We start from the raw sequence: 5,994 nt of genomic DNA, 5'->3' as shown, positions 1-5,994 counted from the left end.
AAGCAACTTGTTGGGTGAGTTCATCTAGCATACCCTTAACCTCCACATTCAAAACCGAATTAGAATCCTTGCTCTTGCCCTTCCTCATTTGCCTATCACTTCCCCATTCCATAGTTCTTGAGGCCATCTCCTCAATTAGTTCCTTTGCCGCTTTATGCCCCAAAATGTCTAAGGCACCTTTCCCCGATCCCGCATCCAATGAAAGCCTAAGGTCTTGAGTCAACCCTTTGTAGAAATTGTTCACTAGCTCGGCCTCGGAGATGCCATGGTGTGGGCATAACCGTTGGAGCTTCTTATACCGTTCCCATGCCTCATATAAGGTTTCATCCTCTTCTTGAGTAAAGCTTTGCAATTCACTCTTGACCTTGGCCGTTCTTGAAGGTGGGAAATATTTGTTTAAAAATGCCGAAGCCAACTCATCCCATGTTTTGAAGGAATCCGGGTCACAATTCTTCAACCAATCCTTGGCCGAACCCCTAAGAGAACGGGGGAACAACCTAAGGCGAACCGCGTCATCGGAAACCCCATTTGACTTGTACATATCACAATTTTCAAGGAAATCATTTAGATGATCATTTGGGTTCTCCAAGGGACCTCCTCCAAATTGGTTGTCTTGAACAAGGTTGAGCAAGGCATTTTTAATCTCAAAGTTATTAGCTTGAATTCTCGGTCTTTGGATGCTTGGATTGACTATGTGCTTAGGAGCCATAGTCTCTCTTATCGGAACCGGATCACCCATGGTGTTAGGTTCTTCTTCTAAAACCCCAAAAGGATTTTCAAATACTTCGGTAGTTTCTTGGTGATTACCTTCTTCAACCGGTGGTGTATCTAGAAAACCCCTTCTTCTTAGAGAATTAAGTCTTCGTGCCGTAGCTTCAATTTCAAGATCAATAGGATATGTTGGTTGACCTCTTCTTTGTCGCCTACTCATGCAAAAGACATAAGCACTTGAAAGAAAGGATTAGTAACAAAGGACTTAGTCTAAACTAGAACAAAAACGATTAATATCAAGCCGTACTCCCCGGCAACGGCGCCAAAAACTTGATGGTCTCAAGTTAAACCTCGCAAGTGCACGATTTTATCGTTGTACACTCTAGAGGGTCGATCCACAAGGAGTAGGGGTGAATACTAATTGTCTATATTCTTGAGCTTAGCTAAGTCGATAAATAACAAAGAGGGTGGTAACAAACTAGCACTAAAACTAACAAAGTTAAAGACTATAAACTAGACTAGGTGAGAGCAAGCTAAAGATAAAGGATAGATCAAATAAAGAGAAGGACTAGAACTCGGTTCTCCCACGAATATAAGTAATTCCACATACTAATCGTTTCGGCTAATCAAAAGGGGTAGAAAGGTAAGGGGGAGATGGCTCTAATTCGCCTAGAACCTCCCTTCCGGTCTCGCACTAGGACACTAGCTACTCCGACTAACCCCCCTCCCGGGTTCGAAAGCCGGTCTCCCTAACTCAAAACCCGACAACCCCAAGAACATGCATTTTCCCAAGGAGGTCAAGTAAATGGTCAAGGTCATTAAGCACTCATCATATTCCGGGTCATCCCACTCCCCCTTCCGGAGGTCGATTTCAAACGCTAGCCTAGAGGCACCCTCCCTCGGTTCTCCCTTCCGGTCTCAACCTTAGTTGGTGACAAGGCCAAATTTCGGGTGTCCAACTAACAACCTAACCAACTTCCGTTGGTGGACAAGGGTCACAAGTTGACACTACCCAAAACCCAAACCTTAAGCAAGCAAATTCCTCTAAACTACCCTCACCAATTTCCCCCACAAATTAGCCTTAATGATAATTAGTTAGTGAAATTACCCATATCGGGTCAAACCGAGTCCTAGAAGGAGACTACTCACTAATCATGTTTTTAGAGGCAAAGAAAACAACAAAGATAGAGTCTTTAAGCATAAACATGGTGATAGGATGAATTTTACTTCTAAACATGCAACAACCCAACAATAATTATGAAGAAAGATGGTTTTAATCTAATAGCAAGGATGAACAAACCAAAAGACACAACCTTTAACACAATCAACTCAAAGATTAAGTCTTTGAGGACAACTAGCCCAAGAAGAACAAAGGAAAGAGAATCAAAGAAAAGAAAACCAATGAAAAGATGAACAATGGTGTAAACAACAACAATCAAACAAAAAGGAAGTAACTTTAACCACAAGCAAGGTAAATATTCAAAAATAAGGGAAGCATAAACTAAAGAAGTATGAAATTAACAACTAAAACAAAGAAATAAATATGAGGAAAGGAAATATACCAACAAAGAAGAAAGAAAATAACTTGATTGAATTGATTTCTTCACAAAACTAAGAACAAAGTGAGATCCAATGTTCTTCCCAATTTTCTCTACCTAACCAATTTTTGATCCAAAAACAAGTGTAATCAAAAGTTGTTCTTACAAGGTTGCCCCTTTTCTATATATACTATGGGCTTAAAAACATCAAATTACAAGCAATTCTCAAAAACAGCCCGGTTACTATTCCCAGCCGGTGTATCGATACACCGCCCGCCTCTTAGTTACACCGGCTGGATGAAAGTTACACCGCCCGCTCACAAAGTTACACCGGCTGGCCAAAATTACACTGCTCCTGATCACAATGCACAGGCTAGGGGAAGGAGATACACCGACAAGGCTAAATGAGATACACCGGCTACTCTTGAGTTGCACCGCGCCTGATCACAATACACTGGCTAGGGGAAGGAGATACACCGACAAGGCTAATCTTGATCCTTGGCCACCAAATGTTGATCGGTTTTGCATGGAGAAGCGTGCAACACTACAAAAAGCTTAGAAAATAATCCGGTGAGACTTATTTAGGCAAATTAATCATAAACTTGAGTAATTATCAATTAAATGCACCAAAATTAGGACTAAAGCAAGGATTTTTGACAAGAATGAAGGGGCGATAACGTAGTTATCAGGAGCACATCATTTTGAAAACAGATTCACTTTTAGTGGCTAATCAAATCAGAGGAGAGTACGAGACTCGAGACGACGGGATGGTAAGATACCTGGAAAGGGTAAAAGCTGACACTTCAAAATTGAAATCTTTCCGGATACAATGCATTCCTCCCAGTCCGAGAACAACCGAGCCGACGCTCTCTCAAAGCTTGCCGTTCAACCATCAAGAATGTCACGAACCGTCTTTGGTGGACATCGGGAATGCCAAAAGCATTACCGAGACCGTCGGCATGGTGGGCGACATAGAGGCCGAGACAACGTGGATGACTCCGATAATGAAGTACAAACCGATGAATGAGTTACGGAGGACCGCAGTCTCTCACGCGGAAGATAAAGAGGATCGCAGACAAGGTACTTGGTGTTTGAAGGAGAATTATACAGAGGTCCGTGATAAGGCCACTCTTTGAAATGTGTCGGCCCAACCGACGCGGAGCTAATACTGACAGAAATTTATGAGGGCATCTGTGGTCATCACATGGGGGCAAGAACACTAGCCCACAAAGCTCTCCGAGCCGGCTACTTCGCCCCACCATGCTTGAGGATTCCGAGCCAAAACCAAAAAGTGCAACAACTCAAAATGCATGCTCCGGTGATACATGCACCTTCCCGAGACCTGCAGCCGTACTTAGTCCCTTTCCTTTTGCACGTGGGGATGGATCTACTAGGGCCATTTCCAACGGCATCTGGAGGAAGAAAGTACTTGATTGTCGCCGTTGACTACTTCACCAAATGGGTTGAAGGCCGTAGCGGTACTGCCAAGACCACGGCGGCCGTAAAAAAGGTAATCTGGGAAAATGTCATAACTCGTTTTGGGTTACCCCAAGTCATGGTATTTGACCACGGCCGAGAGTTTTGGAGTGACACAATAATGAACTGGTTGGAGGAACTTGGTATCAAATTTGCATACTCCTCCGTCTCGCCACCCACAGAGCAACGGACAAAGTGAGGAGGCGACCAATAAAACAATCCTCAACGGTTTGAAGAAGAAGGTTGAAGACCTAAAGGGAAGATGGGCCGATGAACTACCCGACGTCCTATGGTCCCTCCGGACCACGGAGAAAGAAGCAACGGGTGCATCCATTCCACTTAGTCTACGGTCCGGCGATCCCGCCAATTGAAGCATCGGTGCCGACATTCAGAACGGCCACCTTTAACCCGGTTGAAAATGAGGAAGGTCTAAGAACCTCCCTAGACCTGGTCGAAGAAAGCCGAGATACAAAGACGCCTCAACTTGGCGATACCAAAACCGAATGAGAAGAGCCTACAATCGAAGAGTCCACAAAAGGGACTTAAAAGTAGGGGATCTAGTCCTAAGAAAGTCGGCCGCCACCAACAAAGGGAACATTCATGGTAAATTGACGGCCAACTGGGAGGGTCCTTACAAAGTGGTTGAAGAAATGAGGCCGGGTACATACCGGCTGACAGATATGGAGGGCGTGCCTTTGATGAGCCATTGGAACACTGACAACCTCAGGAAATACTTTGTATAGCGGCGGAGGTGTCCAAAAACTGTTGTTGCCACCCCAACGCGTGTTTATATCTATTGAAAAATCATCCAAGTTTTCTATCAAAGTGTTTATCCCCTCCGTAGTCATATCGAGGTAGACGCCACGGCCCAAGCCGGACAGTCACCCCAAGAAATAGACGCCACGGCAGTCACTACCAGCGCAGTTGATACTCGCGAAAGCGACCAACATGCCTTAGGAACGTATAAGTACAGTTGAGACGCAATTCTAGCCGCCTCGGCCAACCGAAGGCCTGGCAGAGGAAGCGATCAATATGTCTACAGATACGAACGCTGTCGAGCCGTAACCTCTAGCCGCCTCGGCCAACCGAAGGCCTGGCAGGGGACACAACGGTCGATACGCTAACATGTTCACAGCGGCGGTTGGAAAACGCAAATCGGACGCCTCGGCCAGACCGAGAGTGAAAGAGGAAGCGACCAACATGCCTACATGTTTAAAAACGTTAAACACAGTTCAGATACGCATTCTAACTGCCTCGGCCAGGCCGAAGGTAAAAACGAAAAAGCGCTCAATTAATAACGAAAGAAGACAAGTGAAGGATTGTGATCAAAGCCCCGGCCAAGCCGAGGGCCAATAAACAAACTTTACTGAAAATGATTACAAGGAGAATACAGACGACGGCCGTCCCCATAGGGATAAGCCAAAACACAACCTACCAAAAACAAGGAAAAGAAGAACAAAAGGTTACAGACATATCATTTGAAGCGCCAAAAGATGGCAGGGAGGAAAGGCTTAATAATTGGCCCCGAACAAATGGTTATCCGAGATGCCGGTGAGCTCGGTGACGACCGCCCGTCTCCCTATGCTCGTTGCTTTGCCGCCATCGGCGGCGACAAAGAAGATCGTCTTGGGTAGGCGACCCGAAATCGTCTTGCGGCGGCCTCGCCCCTCATTCTCTCAGCTTCCTCCTTGGCCGCCTTAGCCTTCTCAGCAAGGGCCGCCTTCTCCGCGGCCTCCTCTTCCTCCTTCTTCACCCTTGCCTCCTCAGCGGCCTTCGCCTCCGCGGCCTTCTCCTTAGCTTCAAGCTTGTCATCAAGCAGCTCATCAAATTTTTGCCACGGAAAGGAGCCATCCGAAAGAGCTCCCCTATCACTTCCCCGCGCTTCTTCGGCCAGTCCCGTTGGGCGCACATGTTAGGAAGAATCTTGCTTTGGAGCGTCTCAATGTCCAACTCCCTCTGGGCGATGATAGCCTTCTTATTCTGAAGCGCCTTCCCCTGGGCCTTAAACATGTTCCTCCATTCCTCCCTCTTCTTAGCATTGAAGTCGGCGACGGCCTGAAGCTTGTCACGCTCCTCCCGCAGCTTAGCGGCTTGGCCCTGCGGCCTCGGCCTTGGCTCTCTCAAAAGGGGATCGCCTTTTCGGCGTCCTCCCCTAAGTTTCCTCTCGGATGGACAGCCTTTTCGGCCTCGGCCTTGGCCCTCTCGGCTTCCTTCTTCGCAGCATCGAGCTCAAGCCTGAGCCGCTCAAGCTGTGGGGCAACTTCAGCCA

The 5,994-nt window shown here is 46.6% G+C and overlaps 1 non-coding gene across 1 annotated transcript; it reads left to right on the top strand.

Annotated features, from left to right (window-relative positions):
- The first annotated feature begins 260 nt into the window (after nucleotides 1-260).
- Nucleotides 261-367, top strand: LOC141644770 (small nucleolar RNA R71). The gene has a single exon (XR_012544378.1). It is a non-coding gene; the product is annotated as a small nucleolar RNA R71 (small nucleolar RNA).
- The last annotated feature ends 5,627 nt before the right edge of the window (nucleotides 368-5,994 follow it).

This window comes from Silene latifolia, chromosome 2 (assembly GCF_048544455.1).
Source record: "Silene latifolia isolate original U9 population chromosome 2, ASM4854445v1, whole genome shotgun sequence".
Lineage (NCBI taxonomy): Eukaryota > Viridiplantae > Streptophyta > Magnoliopsida > Caryophyllales > Caryophyllaceae > Silene > Silene latifolia.
This window is presented reverse-complemented; position numbering and strand designations above follow the sequence as displayed.